Genomic DNA, 17,850 nt, shown 5'->3' with positions numbered 1-17,850 from the left:
AGTCTTTAAATATCATATACCTGGGGCACTTGGGTGGCTCAGTCATTTGAGCATCTGACTTTGGCTCAGGTCACGATCTCATGGTTTGTGAGTCTGAGCCCACATTGGGCTCTCTGCTGTCAGCCTGTCAATGCAGAGCCCACTTCAGATCCTCTGCCCCCTTTCTGTGTCCCCCTGCCCCCACTGCTGGCACTCTCCCAAAAGTCAACAAATGTTAAAACAAATAAGTAAGTATCATATATTTGTATTAATCTTTTAAAGTAGAAATGCTGGGTGCTACTATCCTCATCGTCCTTCTCAAACTACTAGGCATGTCTTGAGCACCTGCTGTAAGGCCTGTCTTAGATGCGAGGACACAGAAAGGTGCAAGGTAATAATAGTAATCTAACATTTCCTTTTTAAAAAAATTTTTTAATTTTTATTTATTTTTGAGAGAGAGAGAGACAGAGCACAAGCAGGGGAGGGGCAGAGAGAGAGGGAGACACAGAAACCGAAGCAGGCTCCAGGCTCTGAGCTGTCAGCACAGAGCCCGAAGCGGGGCTCGAAGTCACGAACTGTGACATCACGATCTGAGCCGAAGTCGGACGCTTAACCGACTGAGCCACCCAGGCACCCCATTAATCTAACATTTCTAAGCACCGTGGCTGGTGTTAGAGGGAAGGCAGGAGGTAGTCGCCTCAGGTGCAAAGCTTGAGGGGGTGCCCAAATTTCAGCAACCAAGATAAAGAATATTCACTTGCCTCACCCTAGTTCCCACCCCATTCAGCACTTACTACGTGCAGGGTCCTGTGCTAAGAACTTTATTTGCATTTTTCCTATAACTTCTTAGGAAGGTCCTGACCTCATTTTCATGGTGGAGTCACTTATGGCCAAGTTGACACAGTAATTGGTAAAAGTAAAATTGGGACCCAGGTTTTATATTGTGAATAGACTTTTTTTTTTTTTTTTTTTTTTTTTTTTTTTTGCCTTTTAGAAGTTGAATGTCTATGTAGCACAGGCAGGGATGGAGGTCAACAAAGGTGAACAAAGACAAGTCTGGATGGATGGATGAAGGGATAGCACAAGGGAATATTATTCAGCCTTTAAAAAGGAAATCCTGCCATGTGTGACAACATGGATGAGCCTGAAGGACATTGTGCTGATTGACATGAGCCAGGCATAGAAAGACGAATACCACATAAGGTCACTTATATGCGGAATCGGAAAATGTCAAAGGCACAGAAGCAGAGCGTGGAATGGTGGAATGCCGGACACTGGGGGTGGGGGTGGGGACGGGGACGATGTGGAGACGTCAGTCAAAGGGTACAAGGTTTCAGTTTTGCAGGATGAGTAAGTTCTGGAGATAGACTATACTGCATGATGACGATAGTTGAGAAACTTGAAATCTGCTGAGGGTAATAAGTGTTTTCACCACACACACACACAAAACACAAAAGCAAAAAGGAAGGAGAACGGGAACTGCGAGGCAATGGGTTTGTTCATTAGCTCGAGAGTGCAGTAATCATTTCACCGTGTAGGTATTTCAAAACATCAAGTTGTATACCTTAAATATATATAATTCCTACTGGTGATTTACACTAAATAAAACTGAACACAAGTACTTTTGCTTAACTTCTCTAAAAAGAGTTGGCACTCACTTTAAGGCTGTAGTTTCATATATTTTCATGTTAACCATGTACATCTGACCACTCTGACTCGGGGACCTTTGACAAATTTTCTCTTGGTGTTTTCTGTTCTGTTAAAAAAAATCACCCCCTTCTCTTTTCCATATGTCTCTAATAAAATTTCTTCATCCTTAAACCTTTGAATGCATTTAAATGCTCTGTCTTCTATTTCCATATTCGAGCCACAGCCTTAAAATAAAGGTGTGAAGCGATTTGAAAACAGGGTTCTAGCTGATTACTTCTTTCCATCAATCTTGAGGATGCTTGTCAAAGTGAAGCTTTGAAAGAAAGGTTGTTTTTCAGAAGAAAAGCTGAATACTTAAATGAATGAGGAGCAAAAGAACTTTTGTATTTTACTTCTGTGCAATTGCTACATTTGAACATTATTATTGACTCTTTTATTTTTTCCTTTGAGGGAACGTTGTGAAGAATTGAGTGATTAAAGAAAACCTTTTCAGTTTGTGCTGTTTGCTCCCAATAACGTGAATCAAAATTACACTCTGTAATCACAAGGCTTAAAGGAATGGATTCTGCCTTGGCAATTTTTAGACTTCTTCCTTGTTTTTTTTTTTTTTTTTTTTTTTCCTAAGGAAAAACCCACCTAAGGACTCTGAAATAATAAGACAAAAGACAGAGGAAAACAATGGAGATAATGTGTGGCTCCTCCCTCACCCTCCTGCTGGCAGGTGTTATCATCCCTACTTTGTTGATGAAAAAATTAGTCTCAAAGGCACAAATGAGCCTCATACATCAGTTTTCCTTTAAGTGATTTCTCTTTCTTCTCAAGTATAACAAAATCATAGAGAAAAATACTTGAAATTACCCCTATCCTCCAAATGCTAGATTTATTCAACAAACATTTGTTGAAATCCTCTGTTCTGAGCGGAGACAACTTGTATACCACCTCAGAGGGATCGTGGTGCAAGAGGGCGAGGTGACGCCCCAGGGGGCATCAGGGCAGCTTACCGTGTGCCAGGCAGCCCTGCCCCTCGCATGGCTGAGCATCACAAATGATCAAGATCGATGATCCTCTCTGCTAGTGTTCAGTGCGTTCAGACACTTCCAAATATGGCTAAGCAAGGGTCTCTTTCCTACGCACTGCACCCATGAACTATAACTGTATACGGCACTATCAAATTTGGGCAGTGTGATGAATGGCATGATTTGGCCCCATTTCTTGGTGAGCCTTCATAGGCAATTTTGAAAACCTAATTGCATCTCAATAGTCTCAACTGTAAAACCAAATGCTGATCATGATGATGCCTGACTTCTCCATGGGTTCTGGTTATGGGAAGGATGAAATAAAATAAAATAAATGTATATGAAAGCGTGATCCGAATCTGGGTTCCCCTCTTGGTGGGCGTCAAGCCAAAAGACACAACCAAAGGTCAGAAAAGGAAGTATTTGACTTGGAACAAGTAAGGAGAACACCAGGGATATTTCCCAAAGCAGTGTCTCCCAGAACGACAAAACTGGGGTGCGTGCATATTCACGAAGGGGCTGCAAAGGAGAGTTCGTTATAGAATTGGGGCAAAATTCATCCTACTTGACAGACTAGGTCAAGGATGACTGAAATCAGGAGGGCCAGCAAGGGTCAGCATCATTAGTTCTCTGGCTTCAGTTAGGCTGGCGTTTGAGTGCTCAAAGGGGTTTAAATCCTGCAAAAATGACTCAAGAATGTGTGTTGGGTCAACTTTTAGTTCTTAAACAGCACTGGGAGTTTTACCACTGATTTATTGTCTTTGATATGGTTAGGTTAATTCCTGGCCTGGTAGACACTGTTAGTTTTGGCATTCCTTTGGTCCCTTAAAATTCTTAACTCCTGAGGTTTTGGTCTTCCTTTGTAATTCCAACACCTCCTAGGAAGTTCTGCAGGAAGTGCTTTTGGCAAATAGAGCCAGTTGCTATAGATTGTGAAAACAGCTGTGGGCCTAAAACAACTTCTCTTAAGTCAACAAAGCTGTATCTCATCTTTTTTTTTTTTTTTAGGGAACCCCTAACTCTTTCTGCTTACAGAAGTACTTGTCAAGTCTACATGTTTAATGTTTCCATTATCATTGTTTTTAGTTTATTATAGAATCCTGTTCTAAAATTAACCTCATTAAAAACATTCACTAAAGGGGTGGAAAGATTAAAGATCCACATTTTTTTTTTCCAGTTGGTGTTGCTTCTAATAGAAATGATTAGCATTTGTCATTTTATAAATTTAAAGACCCCTTTGGGTACCTATATTATTCTATTTCAATCTTACGAAAAGCCTGAAACAGATAAGTACTAAATTACTAAATTTTTAGCCCTTTTTCATGTGATGAAAAAATGGGCTCCCAAAGTGCAGCGTGCAGGACATCAGTTTACCAATAACGAGTGAATGTCCCATATCTCGGTTTTAAACATGAAAATGCCAAGGGTAGGGGCGCCTGAGTGGCTTAGTCGGGTAAGCGTTCAACTTCAGCTCAGGTCATGATCTCGTGGTTTGTGAGTTCAAGCCCTGCATCAGGTTATGTGCTAACAGCTCAGTGCCTGGAGCCTGCTCTGGATTCTGTGTCTCCCTCTCTCTCTGCCCCTCCCCCCCTCGCATTCTCTATCTCTCAAAAATAAATAGTAAACATTAAAAGAAAAAAGAAAATGCAAGGCTATCTTTAGGGCACAGTATTCCTTGGCTAGTCTCTGCCTGTGATCTGTGATTCAGGAGGCTCAATGGAATAGCACCTTCAGTTATGTTCTGCTCCCAAGGGGGTCCTAACCGCTTTGAGGATGAACGGGATCTGGTTTTCAGGTAATAGTGGTGGGGTGTGAGCACATTTATAGGGTATATGCCTAAGGAATTTGCATGTATGCTTAAATGAGGAAAAATATTCACTTTTATTCACTAATAAGATTAAGTACCTAAAATGTCATATTTTTGAAGCGCAAGCAATTCTGTCATTAATCCTTTAAAAAGACACCTCTATTTGTTGAGTAAATTAAAACCCAAGGCTTATGATGTGGATTTTCAATATAGCCTCCACTAGTGCAACCTTAATGTCATTATTGTGATACTATATATGTATACATACACACACATATATATACACGTACATATATGTACGCATATATATATATGTGTATATATACACACGTGTGTATATATACATATATATGTACATATACATACGTATACATATATACACACATCTATATGTATATACACACATATGTATATATATACATACATATGTATATATATACATACATATATTTACATATATATATATCATATACACTGTTTTTATAGCACCAGGAGTATAAATTTATGCATTAATAATTTGCCATTTTTAATTTTTTTCTTATTACATTTTTTAAAGAATTCAGCCCAATTTAATTAACATAGGGCGTAATAATAATTTCAGGAATAGAATTTAGTGATTCATCACTTACATATAACACCCAGTGCTCATCCCAAGTGTCGTCCTTAATGCCCATCACCCCTTCAGTCCTTCCCTCACCTACCACCCCACCGGCAACCCTCAGTTTGTTCTCTGTATTTAAGAGTCTCTTATGGCTTGTCTCCCTCCCTGTTTTTATATTATTTTTGCTTCCCTTCCCTTATGTTCATCTGTTTTGTATCTTAAATGCCACATATCAGTGAAATCATATGATATTTGTCTTTCTCTGAATGACTTATTTCACTTAGCATAATACACTCTAGTTTCATCCACGTTACTGCAAATTGAATTTGCCATGTCTTAAATGGCTGTTTCCAAATCATTGTCATTATATAGTACATCCATGATCAAGATGAAAATAAGGAGCTGTTCACTCTGAAAGTTTGTATACAGTCCTATGAATTTTCTGTTGTTTCTGGTGGAACTTTATTCACCATCAGGGTGAAAAAGGCATCTTCATTTCAATACGAGAATGAATCTGTGTGGTGTTACATCTGTAACAAATGTGTTTTATTGAAGTCATGAGGTGGTACCATGTAGTAGTGAAAGGAGGGTAGAACCATGCTGTACTTGCAGCCTAGGGTCCAAGGACAGTCCATCCCCAAGATGGGCCATTTTGGTATGAAGATTATTTTGAGTTAAAGGCAATCAAAATTCAGCACATTCAGGAAAAGTTCTTTACCTACCCCTCAACTGCCAGTAGGACCTGGAATAGAGTTATTAACAGAGATTCCTCTTGACCTAAGAAACTTATCTGCATAACAAGGCAACCTTAGTTTTCCAAACATCTCTCACTTTCCTCCTAGTGGTCTTCCTCCCCTTTGTATCCCCTAACCCTCTCCTTAGCTCAGGATGCCATACAAGCCTTATGTTGCCTTTGGAATTTCTTGTCTGTGTGGATTCCCAGTAGGGAGAACATTAAATTTGATTTTCTCCTGCTAATCTGCGTCATGTCAATTTGATTCTTAGTCTAGCTAGAAGGATGTTAAAAGGCAGAGGAAATTTTTTCCCCCAACAACAGCATGGCAAAGATACAGAGTGAGGCACTCCACCAAGCCAAGTCACACACTCATATTTGTAGAGGAGGAAAAATAAGTTTTTCTCTACTTTTCTAGTTTTCTTGGCTGAGACCCTCCCTCCCCTGTAATAAAAGATAGATTAAAAAGAGAAAAACAGGCAGAAGTTTAATAACATGCATGCCTCCTGCATACATGGGAGAGCCCCAGGAAAACTGAGTAACTTCCCCAATGCTCCAAGCCACCAATTTAAATACCATCTCCAGCTGAAGACAAAGGAAAGATGTGGAGGGATGCAGGGAGGTGGTGGTGGGGGGGCAGCCAGTGATGGAAGAAAAACACAGTAAAGGAGGGTAAGGTGTTATGGAGATTCAAGTCCTTGCCTTCCCACTGATAAAAGTTTCTAGAGATTTAGTCATCCTCCTCTTCTTGGTACAAAAAGGAGACCCCCTTACAAATAGAGATTTCCCTTATAAATGTAAGTTTTCCTCACAAACAGGCAACTTCTATTGTGTCTATAGCCTTTCAAAAATAATCAGCCTAAAATAATCAATATGCCAGAGATATATTTTGGGGAAGTTTGTTTTTCTTCCTTTCAAAGGTTTGTACATTTCTACAGACATGAATCTTTTAAGTTTGAGAAAAGCCTTATATACTACTTACAAACTATACACTTACACTAATATTTATAAAAGTATACATACAAATGGGGTACCTGGGTGGCTCAGTCGGTTGAGCGACCGACTTCGGCTCACATCATGATCTCATGGTTTGTGAGTTCGAGCCCCGTGTTGGGCTCTGTGCTGACCGCTCAGAGCCTGGAGCCTGCTTTGGATTCTGTGTTTCCCTCTCTCTCTGCCCCTCCCCTGCTCATGCTCTCTGTCTCAAAAATAAATCAAAACATTAAAAAATTTAAAAAAAGTATACACACAAACACATATATACACATATATAATATATACACTTTTATTAGTGTGTGTAATATTGTGACTTATAAGATATATATTTGGACATTCAGATGACCAAAATAAGCCAAAAGACCAAGAGCAATGGGAACATCTTTTGACACAGTATTTGGTCTCTTGTCCTCAGTTCCAGAAATTTCTCCAGAATCATGAAGGTGAATGGGTGTCTTGTTATTTATAACAAGCTCCTCTCCTCCACAACTGGGTTTATGTTAATGAGGTGAGTTCTGGAAAGCGGGTAAGGATGGGGGCTGGTTACCAAGGGAACCAACCATGAATGGAGGGTTGGAAATTTCAATTCTACTCCTTGATCTCCAAGGAGGGGAGAGGGACTGCAAGTTGAATTGATCACCAAAGGCCAATTATTTAATCAATCACGCCCATTTAATGAAGCCTCCCAGAATGCGGTTTGGAGAGATCCTGGCTTGGTGAGCCCATGAAGGTGCTGGAAGAGAGGTGCACCCGAAGAGGGCATGAAAGCTCCCATGTCCTCCATCTGGCTGTCACTGAGTTGTATCTTTTTATAATAAACTGGTAATTTAGTAAGCAAAATATTTCTCTGAGTTCCATGAGCCACTCTAGCAAATTAATCAAACCAGAGGAGGGGACCATGGGAACCTCTAATTTTATAGCTAGTTTTATAGCTGGACTTACAACTGGCATCGGATTCGGGTTGGGAGGGCAGTCTTGTAGGTCTGAGACCTTAACCTGTGGGATTAGATGCTATCTTGGGGTAGATAGTGTCAGAATTGAGTTAAATTGTAGGACATCCAGCTGGTGTCACAAAGAATTATCGTTGTGGAGGACCCCCCTCCCTACATTAGAAATTGGTGATCAGACACCTTTTAATAAGTATGCAGTATAAGTATATATATGTATACCATAAACATATTTGCATATAATTATATGTAATATATAATACTATAATATATACTCATATATATGAATATATAATATACCATATATAATGCATACTCATATATATTATATTCATACATATCTATGTATTTACACTATACATGATACTACTTACAGCATAATTAAATGAAAGGATTTTGAATCAATTAACCAATCTTTAGTCTAAAACTTTATATAACAAGGTCTTCTCATAGCAACTTCATTAAAACCATTTTCCTCCATAGATCTTGAAGACCTAACCCGAAGCACTTCCAAAATTTAATTATATCCAATTATTATTGGATATATCCAATAATATCACTTCTCCTCTCCCTTTATAGTATTTGCCCTTCAGAGTCTTTGGAAAATGTCACAAGAGGATCTTACCTACTCCATTTCCTGCCTTTCGTTTCATTGATTCTCTCTTCTAAAGTCAGATAAGTACACAACGATATCAGAAGGATGCAGTTTTTTTCAGCTTTTACAGCCAATATAATGGTATTTTCTAGCAGATGCTCAAATACTGCTCATGGATTGTTTGCAAGTTTCATAGACATATAATTTCAAGCTGAAAGAAAAGAGCTCCCATGCTGAACACTGACAAGAGGCTTCTATAACCCACTGGATGGTGACAGCCTGGAGTCCTGATGTTGTCTTGTGCCAGAGGACAATGGCATAAGTAAGGCACTCCTTTTCACGTTTTGTTGTTCTTGTTCTTGTCATTATTATTGTTATTCTGTAAAATGAAAGTATATTCAGGGAGGGAGATCAAAGTAAAGTAAGCAAGGACTAGAATCCGGGAGGCTGAATCGCACTCTGGAGTAGGTGACCTGGGTTTGTGTCCCAGTTCTGCCACCGATTCGCTGTGTGGGTGCACACAACTCATGTGACAGCCTCAGCTTCTGCTATCTGGTGTCTAAGCTGGTGTTAATAATGGTACCAACCACCCAGGGAGTTAGTGAGTATGCACGCTAAAATGTTTATAGTGCCCAGAGCAGTGCCTGGCACATAGGAACATTATATAAATACTAGTTATTGCTAATGCTTTTCTACTATATCTAAGAGAGCTATGATGAATAACTTAAAGAAAAATTAAAGGCATTATAAATAAAAACTCAGTTTTCATTCTAACCACTGCTAAGTGGGACAGCACATCCTGAGTGCAGTGTGGAGAGAAGTTTCCTTCTTTCTGTGGTCTTGCAGACAGAGAACCTCATTAAAAACAGGCATGTCACAGCTGATTGTCAACAGCATCCTCCAAGGAAGGACATAATGCTAGCTTGATATTGTCTTGACCCTCTGGTTGAGACCTAATAAGCATCCAGATATGTTTCAATTCAATTCTTAGGCTGTGGATTCTAACCACTGGTCTGGAAAACAAAACCCACCTTATGATGAACCGGGCATGTGTGCGTTTATTGAAGGAAGAAACAATGAAGGGCAACAGAGATCCCATCTATAAGCTACAAATCCGCTAAGATTACATAAACGAGTTGCTCCTAACAGAGATGTTCAAGGGGATATGCGGGGAATGTGACCTTTCAAGAAATGCAGTTAAGTGAAACATTCTTTTGAACCAAGGGAAATATGTACTTTTCACATTATTAGAGAAATAAAATCGTTTCCATCCCTAAAGAAAAGCCCATGACAGAGATTCAAGTGTTTGGAGTCTGTGAGGGAAGGGAGTTCCCTTGCAGGGACTGAGGAGTTCTGCTTAGTGAGCATGGGGATAAAATGTGCTCCATCTGGAAGGACCATGAATGAACCCCACACGGTTACACAGTCATATAATTTATTGCCTACTTAGGGTCATTTTTGAGCATAAAGGACACTAATCATACTTGTTCTGGGACAGGTGTTATAAACTGGGACAGTGCAGGCAAGCCAGAGGGGCTCTATATGTTAAAAAAGAAATCTAGGGGCACTTGGGTGGTTTAGTTGGTTAAGTGTCTGACTTCATCTCTGGTCATGATCTCACAGCTTTGAGTGTGAGCCCCACGTCCGGCTCTGTGCTGACAGCTCAGAGCCTGGAGCCTGCTTTGGATTCTGTGTCTCCCTCTCTCTCTGTCCCTCCCCCACACACACTCCGACTCTCTCAAAAATAAATAAACACTAAAAAAAAAATTTAAAGGAAAAAAAAAAAAAAAGAAACGCAGTGTGGCTAATACTGGGCAAAATGCCATTAACTCTTAAATACCGGGATTCTGTCCAGATGAGTCCCAGATACCAGAGCCTTCCAGAACCAGGGATGGGCATAGGGATACTCTTTGGTCTACTGTACAACTAACCGAAGGAGAAGCAATTACATAAACAGGATGCAACATTTCTGGTTCCCTCTCTGGTGATTTCTCTTTCTGTAGATGACTCACTTGAGTGTGGGTGTCTGTGAAACAGTATTGAGTAGTAATAAACGAGTATAAAGTTTATATAGCTTACTGGATTCTTGTAAAAACCAGCAGTACAATTGTAAAGAGCATATAGAGAGAGTTTTTAATTTCTTAATTCCCTTCATTTATTGAACAGCCTTGGGCATTGATCAAGTACTTCCCCAAGTTTATCAGAATTGTGTCCGTGTTCCTCCTTCTCAGAATTGTGGGAAATAGCAGTAAAATTGTTTTGTACTCAGAAGGGAAAGACAAAAATATATAACTCACAGGAGAAGACTTTCACCCAGATCTTCATATATGAATGGAAGAGCGTTGAGGGGGGACAAAGGGCATTAAAAATCTTCGTGAAGCCGAATTTTCATGTAATGCATCATGGTGGCCTCCGAACCAGAATGGGACAGTGTTGAATGCATTCTGCTGGTGTCCATTTTTGCTCGAAGGCACACTCAGGCTCATTATTTTACTTACTATGACATTAAAAGGTACAGTTCTTTCTATGCTCTGAAGGAGTCAAAGCTTTCATTTCCTTTAGGAGGGAGCTAACTATTTTGGAAGTTTTCCATTCCAATTATTTTTAAAAGGTTGATCCTTTAGTGCTTGCAAGGTGTGGTTTAAGGAATAAAAAGCAAAATGAGAAGTGAGCTCCAGTCCAAGCCAAGAGAAGAGTTTTGCCTTGCTAGCCAAGTGTCTGACATGTCACAAGCACTTGATAAATAATACTATTATTGTTAGTATTACCAGAATTATTTTTTTTTCAATTGTTTGAACTATCTCAGTAAGTCCTATGGCTGTCTGTATGTGAATCATTCCAAATTTATTTCTCTGGTCCCGATTTCTCAGGACCTTGTACAGCAAGCTGTTCGCCTGACATCTCATGTACCTCTTTGAGAAAATATCTCATGCTCGATGGACTCACAACAGACAGGAGTTTCATCTCCTAACTGTCCCTTCTCAGGTCTTTATCCCTTTATTTATTGTTTTCCTGAAATGTTTACTGAACGTCTACTATGTGGCAAGCACTGATACGGACATTGTTGATGAAGCCGTGGTCTAGATAGACAAAACATTGGCTTTAATGGCGTTTGCTTACTGATGCAGGAAATGGTCAAGGAAATGAATAAAGATCTGCTGTAATTCCAAAGAGTGATAATTATTCTGAAGAAAGATAAAACCATATGAAGGTCCTTAGAACAGCATCTATGTGAGCATTTGATATTGTAATAAGGAAATCTCTCTTTTTCAAAGATAATTGAAAGAGCAAAAATAATCCAAAGTCTTTATGGTTTTACAACCTTTGGTCTCTAGTTTCATCTCATTTTATGATTCCCTGTGCTCAGTGTGTTCAAGCCACACCTTCTTCACCCTGTTCCCTGACTTTTCCAAACTTTTTCACACTTCCCCTTTCCTCCTGGCTGCTCTGTTCACAGTCATGCTCTGCATGATTTCCCACGGTTGTTTCCTTTAGTTCTGGTCTTGGCTCCAATGCTGCCCACAGAGAGAGGCATTCCTGGTATCCTCGCTGAATCCTCCCATCCCCATCAATGGTACACGCTGTCATGTACTGTTTCGGAACACCTGTCTTCTTGTTTACATGTTTACGGTATGCTTCTCCCCCCCCAGGATTTAGGTTCAATAACCCACGGACCTCTGTTTCTTCAGAGCTGTATCATCGCTGCTTAGAGCAGGTGATCGGTAAATATGTGTTCGATGAATGAAATATACTGTTCCTTTGAAGATTTGGGGTGCAGTTTGAAAAAGTAAAAACTCAAGTCCCTTCTAAGACCCAACCCAGTGGAATTTTATTGTTCATTTGTTGGAAAACACTGACTAGTTTACGCCATACGGCAGTGAGCGTATCATCAAAAAAGCACGGTGAGGTTGAAATCAGGGAAGGCATCCGAGGCGTCTTTCGAGAATGGCTCCAGTCGGTTAAGGCACAGCCACTGCTGTGTCATGTTGCAGGCGTGGTGCCGGGAGACCAACACTGTGAAATGATGAGTCGGAGCAAGTCTGATTTGCTGGCTGTGTCACATTGTCAAAAGCGGACAGTGCGTAGGCACACATCTTTCATACACTGCAGTGTTTTGTTTTGTTTTGTTTTGTTTCAGATGAAAACATGAAAAGACAGGCTGGGCATCAAAACTTATGAGAAAGGAAAGGGGAAAAACGTTTCTTGGAAAATTTTTTTGATAAAGATCTTTATGTAGAAAAACGTGTGCCGTTGTCAGATGAATGCCGCTGGTTGTCCCCACAAGTGCGTTTTCCGTATTAACTTGAATTTTTGAAGATGCTAGAAATGTCTGCGCCCCGGATTCTATTTTATCCACAGTTCCAATAAAATAGAGGAGGTCTGTGGTATCTAAATCATGCAGGTCGCAGGTCCTTCAGAGTTTTAGTCCCTTAAAAGCCATGGGAACAATGTTTAGGTGTTTGTGAGACAATTCACTTAGTGAGTCCCTTTTCTTTTTTTTAATTTTTTTTTTAACGTCTATTTATTTTCGAGGCAGAGAGAGACAGAGCATGAATGGGGGAGGGTTAGAGAGAGGGAGACACAGAATCTGAAACAGGCTCCAGGCTCTGAGCTGTCAGCACAGAGCCCGACGCGGGGCTCGAACCCACGGACCGCGAGATCATGACCTGAGCCGAAGTCGGATGCTTAACCGACTGAGCCACCCAGGTGCCCCAGTGAGTCCCTTTTCTAAGTGAGCCCCAAGTGTGCCCTTCAGGGGCTGCATTTCCCCTGCCCGGCAGATTGTAAATGGTGGTATGATCCTTACAGGCTAAGCAGATCTTGGGGTTTCTCCACCTGCAAACATGAACTGTGTCCTGAGTTCCTGAGGTTGGCGGGTCTTTGGCTGCCCCGCCACCAACGTGTACAGGTGCACCATGTGAACCGCGCTGCAGGGAAGCCTCACTCTGTGTCTGGGCTCCAAGCATCTCTCTGGAACATTCTACGCCAGGAAATGAAACAGGGAGAGCCAGCATGAGTGCTAATACCTTCTGACATAGGTGAGGAGTCATTTGTTCTTCTAAACTCTGTTTAGCATCCTTTCCCACGAGGCTTCCTTGACTTCTTGATTGCAGAATAAATAAAGACTCAACCTTATTTAAACCCCTGGGCCTCACTGGCTCACAGTTCAAGCTTGGTTGTTTGGGATGCTTTCCAAGACAGCTGTCCTCAGAGGAAAGCTTTGGCACCATGGATCACTTCTAACAATAAGTCTTGACCTTTCAGGTAAATGGGACACCTTTCCCTTTACCCTGTTGACAAATTTCCTGTGTATATAGTTTGGTTGTGTCTTTCTTTTCTTCTCTTTTCTTCTTACCCCTACTTTGTGAGAGCTGCTACCAAGGTCTTCCTGCCCCACGCTAGCCTTGTTCTGAGGTCAACTAGACCTTGTGGGTGGAGATGCCTCCCCCAGCCAGCAGCAACGTGGCCCCGTGAAGTCCCTGGACCCCAGAGAAGACGCTTTATCAACCCTCTCTGCCCCTTTCCGGGATAAGTGACCCCTGATTTCGTGTGGGCACGTGTTCTGATTAAATCACGTCTTCCTGGGTCTTGAGCCTAACTTGCGCTTGGATTGTTGGGCAGGAATTTGGTCACTCACTGTGCTTTACCTTTAGATCTTGTGACACCTCATCTCTGGAGGGCTGCCTTTTCACTGCTGCCGGATCACGTGTCCCCCTTTTATTTAAGAGCTGATTGGTTTTAACTAGAAAAGGCTTAAAAGCACTGCTGAGTCTCTGGCACCTAAAAGGCGCATGGTATTGTTCCGGAAGTGCTTGTTACTGGCCAGGTTGATTGTGGCCTCCCTTCCCTTGCATGTGGCTCCGTCTGTTAAGCACTCCAGGCTCTGGTTTTTACTAATCTCTGCCCAACACCCCTCCTACCGGTGTTTCTTCTCTTCTCCATCCCCTGGCCTGTCTTACTTTTCTGACTCTGGCTTCAGTGGCTGCAATCTACTGCCACCTTCTTCTGGGTGCTCACAACCGAATTCGATTTTGTTGACGTTAATTAGTTAATTTGATGTAAACCAGAGTGCTCAGCCAGAATCCAGATGGACGTTCAGTCTTGCTGTTGGGGACCCAACCTTCCCTTTTGAGATCAAAATACATATGGGAGGCAGACATTTTTCACTCTCAGGTGAAAAGAGAAGCAAAGTCTGCCTACTTTAAATAACTATAATATAAAATGGTATAATTTCAGGAGTGTCACGATCTTATTAATAAGTGTTTAATATTCTCTTATAATTCACATTCTCTGTAGATGAACATTGGTTGAATTGGTGACTTTAAACAGAGGCAAAGAAAATAGAACAGTTATAAGTCTAAACATCCAAAATGGGCAAAACAATGAAGAAAATTCTAAATTGGTTAATGTATTTTTTTGTTATAATTCCTAAAAGAACGTACCTAATACCTAATGCCTCATTTCTATTAAAGAAGATTTTAATATGAACATTAAGCTTCATTATACGTTTCTAAATAATAATCTACTTCTACTGGTTTTTAAATTTAAGTCCTGGAATTAAATCTTAGAATCCTTAAAACTATAATTTTTGCTAAGTAAGGTTTATAGACTTAGAAATTGCAATAGAGTTTTGAAGGTGTAAATGGTGAAAAATGGATTACAATGGCATAAATGAAACATTCCTCAGGATCTATGATTTGTTGAAGAGATGTTCTTATAACTAGATGGGGCCACAGTTTCCTGTATCTGTAGGGGTTTGGTAAGGACATAAATTGGAACCTAAATTCTTGGCCATCAACATTCCCTATCAGGCCACAGGGCCCAGTGAGGACAGCCAGAGACTACCAAATGCATAATTTGCCTAAGAGCATGCAAATTAAATTAATTTAAAAACAACCACCTGAGGTTCTGGCTAAACAAACATGTACAAAAAAACAGAGAAAGACCAACAGGTCACCAGTCTGCAAAAACTTGGCAAAAACTGCAATAATGTGATTATATTTTTGAATCCACAAATAGCATACATTTAGAATGTGAATATGTAAGACAAACTTTGTCTACATAAGTACTTCAAATACTGAAGTTGACATGATCAAATGATCATTGCATATCATTTTTCCCTTAATAAAGAGCAAAGAGTAGAGACCTGGTCATGTGCAGGGTCATGAAACTCAGTTTATTTTAAGTTTTTATTATTATTTCTTTTAGAGAGAGAGAATGTGAATGGGGGAAAGGGGCAGAGGGACAGAGAGAGAGAACTTCAAGCAGTCTCCACACTCAGTGTGGAGACTGACGTGGGACTCAATCCTACCACCCTGGGATCATAGCCTGAGCCAAAATCAAGAGTCGGGCGCTCAACCGACTGAGCCACCCAAGCACCCCAAAACTCAGTTTAATTGTTCAGGCTGTGTCAGATGCCCAGTTCCTGGAGCTAGGCTCAGTACAGGCATCCTCAGTTTGTGCACAGGTCCTGGCACACAGAGCTTGGTAAGGGGCATCCTCACTCTGTGTGCCTCCCACTGCATCAAGGGGGTGTGTATATTCTTAGGGACAGACATATTCTGATCTCTCCTGTGCCCCTTTCTCCCTGCCCTCCCTAAAGAGTAGGATTCTGGGGAAAGAGCTTAACTCTGATTTTATGCACATTAGCATATTACTAATATTTGTAGGAATGGTGAGGATGTTTTACCTTTACTTGTGCAGCAAACAAAAATAATCATGTTAGGGGCACCTGGGTGGCTTAGTCAGTTGAGTGTCTGACTTCAGCTCAGGTCATGATCTCGTGGTTCATGAGTTCGAGCCCCACGTCAGGCTCTGTGCTGACAGCTCAGAGCCTGGAGACTGCTTGGGATTCTGTGTCCCCCTCTCTCTCTGCCCCTCCCCAGCTCACACTCTGTCTCTCTCAAGAATACATAAACATTAAAAAAATTGAAAAAATAGTCATGTTACTTCTGTACGGCTGAAAAGTAGCTTGAAAATGTATGTGCACGTGTGTGTGTGTATGTGTGTGTGTGTGTGTAGAGAAAGAGAGGGGGAGAGGTTGATTTGAACTTACTGTTAATATTTGCCTAGGATACAAAAAAAAATTCCAGAAAAACTTTAGTGGGAAGCAATAATGGTCTAAAAAAGTATTACAAAACAGTGTGTAAATAAATAATTTGCTATTAACACCAGGTTTTGTGTAATCAGAATTTTCTCCAGCATCTCTCAAAGCTCTTTAAGTATTGGGTGAATAATTGATTATGAATACCCCTTGGAATGTTACAAAGTAAACAAGCATCTATTTATTGCCTCCATTTTCCAGAATTAGTTACAAGGAAAGTTGGCTAAACAGCAGAGAAAATTTCAAGTTGTTAAAGGGTAATATGGAATAAATATGTGGGTTTCAGGACTATCTCCTACAGGCAGACGGGAGAGAGAGAGGGATTAGAAGCATGTGTTGGTGCGAACAGTTTCAAAATTCACAGCGGAGTTTGTGCTGCTTTGTGGAGAGAGGACATGGATGAGGGAGTATCTCTCCGGGACCTTTGTGGGGCAGGGACCCTCCCATCCTACAATTCCCATCTGTGGGAACAGACCACCCTGCTGCAGGGCCCAGGTCCCAGCTGCTCACTAAGTGTAGTTCTGTCTATTTCCAGATCTTCTCTCCGTGGTGAGGTCCCAGGGAAAAACTGATAGTAAAGTCATTTCATGTATATCTAAACTCCAGAGCCAGACTGCCTGGATGCAAATCTGAGCCCAAGTGGGTGCTTCTGAGTAGTAGGCTGGCCTCTCCAAGGCTCTGTTTCCTAGTCTGCAAAAGGGGAAAAATAAGAAGTTGGTTTTTCTGAGGATTCACTGTCACTTGTGAAAGATTTACCCATCTTACTGCACTCTGGGCATGTGTACTGTCTTGTCTTCATCTACTGGAAGGGCCGCTGATTAGCAGACAGCAGGCACGCCCCCAGAAAGAGATGAAAACAACTGTATGCTCACAAAACAAGCAAGGCACGGTCATATATCTTCCAATGCTTTGGCCAGTTCAAGGACTGAACTACCTTATGTCTATGGCTCTAATAATGTGTTTATCTAGCCTATTATCCACAAATCCTGCTGGTTTGGCATAGCACGGGTCTGGCTGGATAGATGTCAGTGAGCAGCTCTCATGTCCTCTGGAGCGTGTCTGGGGTTCCTTTCCCTCTCTGCTATCGCCATTGAATTTTTCCTGCACGTCTAATTTCTTCTTGGAAGCAAAGGCAATGCCAGGGGACAAGGCTCTGAGCTGTTTTGCTCTTCCTGTGGAAATGACGGGGTGACCTTTAACACGCTGCAAAGGTAACCTCAGTGGGAGGATTGTGCTGCGCTTCCTTAACGGTGCTGAGTGAGAGGGTTGTGCTGCGCTTGCTTAACGGTGCTCAGTGGGAGGGTTGTGCTGCGCTTGCTTAACGGTGCTCAGGAGAACATGCGGTGATGTGAGCCACCTGGCTCCGCTCCACGAAGGCAAGATTGGCTTCAGAATGTCATCCCTTCAGTGACCTAAAAGGAG

At 41.2% G+C, this 17,850-nt stretch overlaps 1 long non-coding RNA gene across 3 annotated transcripts in view; it reads left to right on the top strand.

Annotated features, from left to right (window-relative positions):
* The window catches only part of LOC122232327, a 108,835-nt gene extending 98,995 nt beyond the window's left edge, over nucleotides 1-9,840 (top strand). For 2 of the 3 annotated variants that reach the window (XR_006209676.1, XR_006209678.1), the window contains 3 exons: nucleotides 7,198-7,290; nucleotides 8,477-8,646; nucleotides 9,316-9,840. This is a non-coding gene — a long non-coding RNA (uncharacterized LOC122232327). The remainder of the gene's footprint in view (nucleotides 1-7,197; nucleotides 7,291-8,476; nucleotides 8,647-9,315) is intronic. The other variant, XR_006209677.1, reaches the window with a different exon arrangement.
* Nucleotides 9,841-17,850: the final 8,010 nt, after the last annotated feature.

This window comes from Panthera tigris, chromosome D3, assembly GCF_018350195.1.
Source record: "Panthera tigris isolate Pti1 chromosome D3, P.tigris_Pti1_mat1.1, whole genome shotgun sequence".
In the NCBI taxonomy this organism is placed as follows: domain Eukaryota; kingdom Metazoa; phylum Chordata; class Mammalia; order Carnivora; family Felidae; genus Panthera; species Panthera tigris.
The sequence above is the reverse complement of the archived record's forward strand: the minus strand, read 5'-3'. Positions and strand labels throughout refer to the sequence as shown.